A 7788-nucleotide genomic window follows, 5' to 3' on the forward strand; every position below is an offset into this window, starting at 1 on the left:
TGAACAGCTGAGATAATGACCAGTTGCAGCAATGCCTGAAGAGGCTTGAACCTAGGTTCTATAAAAGTGCTTTTCATGCCTCCACGAGACAGCCTTGGTGCTGCAAGCATTCAACCAGCAGGGAGCACAAAATGTGATGCTGCCAGATTGAGGTGTCAGGTGAGAATCAGTCTGAGTATGTTGTCCTGCCAAGATCTCTAAGCATTTAACTTCTTCATAATTGTCAGTTTAAGTTCTTGTGTGCATCAGCTTCCTTGACAGTTGGATCTGAGGCTTGGACCCTACTTGTATCTGTGCTTCTTCTTCCTCTCTGAAAAAGCCTCCTGATGTGAAGATTGCCTTATCATGACAGCCTCAACTCAACTGAGTGTTTGGAAATATTCTTTAGATGAGATAAGTTTCCTTTCTTTGCGAGGAAAAAAAAGAAATTAAAAAATGAGGAACACTGGTGCTCTAAGGATTAATAGATTTTCAACCTAACGAGTTTTAAAGTTTAGAGGGCTGTGATACCATATCTAGCTGTTCTGGTTTCAAGAACACAGGCAAACAATGCTTGTCAAACTTGACTCTCTGAAAAGACACTAGCTTTTTCTGTGGTGGTACAGCTCAGTTTCCATTGCTCCGGCTTGCTCTATTTTAAATTTGCAATGAAAGAAAAAAATTCTGAAGCTGGTAATCATGCGCCTTCCTTGTATAAAAACACATCTTGTTTTTATCATCAGTAACCTGTACTACACAAGAGCTCTGACACATACATTTCAGGATAGATTAGGAATTGCCTGCTGCATTTACATAACATTAAAATCACTGTCTAGATACACAAAATAAAATGAATACCTTCCTGATTCTCTGGTATGGGCTTGCATAAAAATGATTTTACCTTTCTTTCTTTCTTTCTTTCTTTTTTTCATGAATGCAACAGCCTCTCTTTATTTAGTAGGTTAGAAGAGAGGGATTTGATAGCTGAGTGAGGGGACACCTATGTAATTCATTTTTCTGGCAGCCTTAGACAGCATGCTTACTGCATTTATAAAATAATATTAAAAAAAAAAAAAAAAACAGGGGGAAAAAGTGTTACAAAAAAGTGTATGGAGTGTGTGACAGCCAGGACTCTATCTGGCTCTCCATCATTCCCTGCAGCTGCCGGAAGCCAACCGCTCGTCTTTCCAAACCACAGGCTCACGTGGGTAATGATATGATTTCCTCTGTCTTGTGTTTTGTGTGCATGCTTCAAGAAAAGTACCCAAACTTCTACACACCCATTTAATCAAGGCAGTACTGGCTCCTCTCCTCATCCTGAAGTGATTCTTGCAATGCTGGGACAAGCTGTTGGAGGCTACATCTTGGCCCATGGAGAAAGGTCACCCTCATTCCCATTTTTCTTGCTTGCTTTGGGTTTTATCTTTCGTCTCATTACTTAGTAGTGCCCTCATTAATTGAAAAAAAGGAAGTGGAATTCTATAATCTGTCTTCAGGCTAGTACAAAATCTTTGCTGTTTGACTTTTGAAAGCAAATCATTCACATACTGCAAAAAAAAAAAATAAAGTTAAGAGTTTTTCATTTCATTTATCATCACTATTCTCTGTTGAAGGCCTTTAAAATGCTGCCTATATGTCTATAAATATGGGAAATAATAGATGTTGTACCAAGAGAATTAAGCATAACTACATCAAAAGTATTCATATACCAATTTCTTAATGGTAAGTATTCCCATATAGTTTATTCTTCAAATAACCATCTTGTAGTCCACTTGAAGTCTTTCCTATTATGTTGTAACTGTAAATTCTAGTGCTTTTATGACTGTTACAAACAGATCGTTAATTTTAACTTTAAGAAAAGGTAATTCAGGTTTCACACAGATCATCTCAGCCACAGCTGAGAACCTGGAAACAGATATGGAAAGGGCAGAATTCCCATTGATTTCTTTGGGGCAAGGATTTCACAGCTCGATTTGGATTTGCCTGCTTAAAGTATTTCATTGTTTTCAAACCTTTCAGTAGTAACTATATGAGTAGTAACCTGCTCATACTCACTCCTTGAACAATGATGTCCATTTTTAAAATACAGCCTGTCATTCCTAACTCTGTGATAAACAGCTTTATTAAATACTGTGCCCTAACTTGAAATAAGTTGTGCTCATCATTTTTAGACTGATATGGAATACAGCATAATACATTGCTGTTTTTAATGAATGCTAAAAATTTTCAATATTTAAAAGAAGAAGTTCAAAGATGTCTACAGCACACAATTTTCTCTCATTCAAAATCTATCCAGTTTAGACTGCAAGGGATACTCAGGCATACATGTCTTAGGCTTACACTCCTTAGAAGAGAAAAACTTTTTCTCAGAGGTTTTGTGATCAACGTTTAAGTATTTGGGACCTTTATTTGTTTATTAAAGTCCTAAAGAGAAGAGGAAGTACTGAGAAATAATAAAACCCTTCAAAGTACTATCATTCTCAGCCTGCCCACAGCACACAATATGTGTCAAATCACCTGCCAAGGTAAAGTTACGAGGAACATGAAGGATTTCAGGAGCCATTCTCAGTGTGGAGAGAAGAAGGGTTCTTGTTTGAAAATGAAACTGTGGGATTCTGGAAGCATATTTAAAGACCCACTGAATGTTAGGGTTTATATTGTGATAGAAGAGAGTTTATATGCCAGAAGAGACTCAAACAAATAACAGATTCCTTTCCTTTTTCTTTTTAACTGATAAAAGAAATGGCTAATGGATGTATCTAGGGGCGGGCAAGGATGATGTTCTCTGCAGCCATATTCTGAGTGAACATAACTGAACCTGTCTTTTTTGTCATGGTGAGAAGGAAAAATATTACAGTAATCAAAATGCAAGGGGAGAAGAGATCAAAATTAGCTATTTTATCAGTTGGATGTATAGCAAAGATTGTTTTTGGAAATGTTCTAAGAAAGAAGCTTTCAAGAATTGGCAATAGTTCAGTTGTGAAAAACACAACAGAGTTCTGAGTTCAGGAGAAGGTTTTGGGTTACGGGCTGAGTGACAAGGAAGGATACTTATTTTGTCTGCTGTGTTTCAGAGGAAGGAATGACACCTGTTTTGGCACAGTTGAATTTGAGCTTATAGAAATATCCACAAAGATTTATAAATTTATAAATTTCAATTTTGAAAGAAAATGACAAGTCTGGTTGATAAGTCTGTCAATAACCAACATGGAATTGGTAGCTGAACTTGTCACTGCAAGAGCATTTTACAGTTTCTTTTCTGGGAGGAAAAACCCAGCGACAGAGCCCAGCAACATCCCCAGAAAAACAGGAGTTTGCAAAAAGTGTGATGAAGCAAGGAGGAGAACCAAGAATCAGCACTGGTTTTGAAGTCATCAAGGCAATGGAATGGGCTGCCCAGGGGATGGTGGCGTCACCGACCCTGGAGGTGTTCGAGGAACATTTGTGTTGAGGGACATGGTTTAGTGAGAGCTATTGGTAATGGGTGGATGGTTGGACTGGGTGATCTTGTGGGTCTTTTCCAACCTTGGTGATTCTGTGATTCTCTGATTCTAAGAAAAAATAGATCATGTAGAAGGGTGCAGACAAGAAGAGTAAGAGTAAGTAAGTGCTGACTCTGAAACTTGGCTGGGAAATGATCATTAGAGATTTTGACCAGAACAGCTGGGGGAGTGGGGAGAATTCACTATATATTTGCCTATACTGATAATACTTCACAGGCATCTGGTTTTGGCCACTGTGGAAGACAGAATACTGGCTTAGATGAACCTTTGGTCTGACCAAGTTCATCTGTTCTTAATTTCAGTGGAGTAAAAAGGTGCAGAAACTAGATTAAATGTTCCAGGGTGAAAAAGGATCACAGGAAATGTAATTGGGGCTTGCAGACAGAGCACTCTGTGTTTAGTTAGGAAAAAGAAATGTAGAAGGTAGCAAGGCAGGAAAGGGAAGACAGGGGCAGGGGAGACTGCTGTCAAACTGGCATGGGAATTGGGGAGGTGGCGTTTACAGAAACTCAATGAAGTGAGTCAGAATGGGTGTGAGGGAGATAGAGAGTTAGTAGGGTAGATGGAGATCCTTGGAAAACTGGAAGAATAATTGAAAAATTCCTGTATCTGTGGGAGTGGTGAAGGAGACTTGCAGGAGATGTATGACACAGAGTGGTACTATTAGAATGTAGAGGTGATGTTGGGTCGATTTGCAGTTGTTTCATCTTTGAAGTGGAGTAGCACAGCAAGGTGCAAGAAATGTCAGCTGTTATTTTTCACCCTTTTTGTTTGTATAACAACACTGAAATTACAAATGCATTTTGAAGAATGTTAATATATTTAACACTGAAATCAACCACAGGTGATCAATGGCTGCAGTGGCCTCTGAATAGGTAAAGGAAGTGCAGTTCTCTCAGTGTTTTCCCATTTGCCCTGGGGGCTGTTGGAGGGGTTCTCTTTTCCTAAACCCTCCAGCAACTGCAACAACTTTCTCTGCTCTCATTTTCCACCTTCCTGGCCAGCAGGAGACTAAGTTTGCTTAGACCTGAACAGCCCAAGACATAAAAATCCATGGTATAAAAGGAAAGACATGTCAAATCAAGAACATCTCACATGATCACAGAGCGATAATATAGAACAGTGTGGTCTAGGGAGTCAGGCATCTGGCAAGGGCTGGAAGATGTGTTATGTTTAGTACTTCCATGGAGCAGCTTAAAATTTTTGGTAAAAAAATACTTAGGGAAAATATTTTCCCCAAGTTGTCCTAAAAGATTTAGGAACCCTGTGCCACTGTACTCTGGCATTAATTTATATAGTCTGAAAATTCCCTCCTGACAAAAACTGCCAATTAATAGCAAGCAGGTCATAATAAGAGCTCCTTATTCTATCACAAAGCAGTCAATCAAAACCATGCAAAATCCATTCACATCCTAACTCAGGGAATCGCAGAATCATAGAATGGCTTTGGTTAGAAAGAGCCTTAAAGATCATCTAGCCCCTGCCATGGGCAGGACTGCCACCCAGCAGCTCAGGCTGCCCAGGGCCCCATCCAACCTGGCCTTGAGTGCATCCAGGGACGGGGCACCCGCAGCTCCTCTGGGCAGCTCTGCCAGGGCCTCACTGCCCTCTGCCTAAAGAATTTCTGCTTAATGTCTAACCTAACTCTCCCCTTTTAATTTAAAGCCATTCCTCCTTGTCTTATCACTACACTCACTGATTAAGAATCCCTTCTCCTACTCTCATGCAGACTCTCTCTAGGTTTGGAAGGCAGCAATGAGATCTCCCTGCAGCCTTCTCTTCTCCAGATTTAACAAGCCCAGCTCCCTCAAGCTTTCTTCCTAAGAGAGGTGCTCCAACCCTCTGATCATCCTATGGCCCTCTTCTGGACCCATTCCAGCAGCTCCACATCTTTCTTGTGTCGGGGGCCCCAGTTCTGGATGCAGAATGCAAGTTGCAGTGTAATAGTATGTATGTATCAGATGAATTGGGAGGTGTTTTCATGTGTCAGTATGGGAAATTGAAAATCCAGGATTCCCCCAAGAGTCAAACTCAACAAACAGTTTCTGACTGCAGTTACGTATTTGTGTAATATGAGAGAAATAAGAGCCTTAATTTCAGTTCTTAGGAGGGTAAAAATAGGGTTTGATTATTGTACTTAGTTGTGCATTTATTTATAAGATATATATTGCAAGGTGTTTATGCTTAAGAACTTTTAAATTCCCTTTCCTTAACGTAGTTAATAATGTTAAGTTACATTATATCTGTAATGCATTTCTGTTCTTTAATTTACAGAAATGGTAAAAATGTGGTAATACTTCTGATACCAGTTTGTCTTCTTGTCTCTTCATGTGACACACACACAAAAAAAAAAAAGAAAAAAAAAAACCTGGCAGAACAATCTTAAAGTGTTTTTTGCTAGTTAGATTTTGGATACTTAAATAATGTTCTTAACTCTGTTTCCCTACACAGTTTATCATGAAATATTACATTACTCAGACTGAGATCTACTAGGCCGAATTCTCACTTAGGGCTGATCAGACTAGTGCTTTTACAGCTGGCTAGTTCATCTTACTTGTGTGGATTTTATTGTGTGTGTTGGAGTTTGGGAGTGAAGAGTTTGGTGGAGATTATTACTAATAATAATCTTTATCAGCAATTGCAAGAAAAATTAAAGTGGTATAAAGAAAGCTTTTGTAGTAAATAAAATTTGGAATGTAGGATTTCTGTATGCATTTGAAGTAAATGAGGAAAAGAAATTTTTCCCAAATTCAGAAGAAACTGAGGTTCTGAAATAATGGTCATATTAAAATCTCTCTTATTTCAAAAGCAGGCTATTGGTTACAACTGAGCAGTAGTTAGTTATGATACGCAGACCAAAGATGTATAATTACAAAGTAGGTCCCATAACTGTTTGAATGTTCATACCTATTATTTAAACATACACAGAAAGGTATTCTCCAAGAAGCTAAAAAATAACCAAAATGCAGAGTGATGTATGTGGAATATAAGCTACTTCAGCTGAGTTTAGAGAGAACCACTGTTCTCTAATTAGAAAATTTAGTCATATACGTGGATGTTTTCTATATTAGCTCAGCATTTGTGAGTAGCAATATTTTCTGAAATTCTTGTACATCATCCTGAATGTTCAGTTTGACTTTTTTTTTAAACCCCAAGCCCCACAACTATTGGAGGTAAGGAAGAAAAATATTCTCACTTGCTGCATACTCACTTTTATCCAATTATGAGCCAAACTTTTTTCTCTGTGTAACAATAAGTACTTATTGATTTAAGAACAAGCAGACATATCGATCCAAAGGGAAAATGCACTGTACATGTTGATCGATACTTAACTTGTAGGACAAAACATCCTGATATTCACTTCAAGGCATCAATATATACATATTACTACATGTTTGTGTCATTAAGTCAGGTAACCGGGCTAGATTTCCATCCAACAGTATAAACTTTCCTAATGATTATTTTTCTGGTCAAATATTAGTCTCTAAAGAGAAGAAGGAGTAAAGAACCAGAAAAAGAATAATTGTTCACCTCCCTTGAGATAAATAATATTTTTCATTAAACTCAGCTAATGCCTATCAAGAGCCACCGGATTGATTATATAATATGAACAGTTATAATTCTGCCAAATCCTAAGAGTGTTTACACGCACTGAGGTGAATTTGGAAATTTAAGCATACATGTGTATACATACATTTCAGTGCATAACTTGTAATTATTTCAATGTCAATGTCAATTTGTACAGAAAGGAGCTGTTTCCTTTTAATTTTCAAAGTTAGAGCATGTCTAGGTTCCCTGAATATCCTTAAACTCTGAGTAATCCAGGCATCACCACTTCATTTCTTTTGGCCTCATTGTAAGCCAGGAGTTTCTTCTTGCTGGAATTCATTGACATAGAACTAACCATAAATTATACAAAGATAAACTAATTATAGAGTAATGGGGCAGTTGCAGTACACATTTTTTTTCTCTGACATATCTTTTCTGTCCCATAATAGCTCTAACACTGGGTTAATCATTTCTATTTAAATGTTTTCTTTATGGTTAATTTCACCCTAATATCACTCATCTCCATCTTGAGTCTCCTGAGGCAATGAAGGACACACCCAGGAAATGGGCAGGCTTGGGACAAAGAGGAGCTGTGACAGCTATGCAGTTAATATTTATTCTTGACATGATCAGCTCTATAATAAAAATGTATAAAACATGTTGCTTCAGACCAGCATATGTTACATGGCTCTTTTTAAAATGCTTTTACAGTTTCCTCCTACCAAGAATATGACTGAAAGCTGCAGATCCTTTCTGC

This window comes from Lagopus leucura, unplaced genomic scaffold, assembly GCF_019238085.1.
Source record: "Lagopus leucura isolate 7727_CA_CO unplaced genomic scaffold, USGS_WTPT01 Super-Scaffold_100002, whole genome shotgun sequence".
Classification (NCBI taxonomy): Eukaryota; Metazoa; Chordata; class Aves; order Galliformes; family Phasianidae; genus Lagopus; species Lagopus leucura.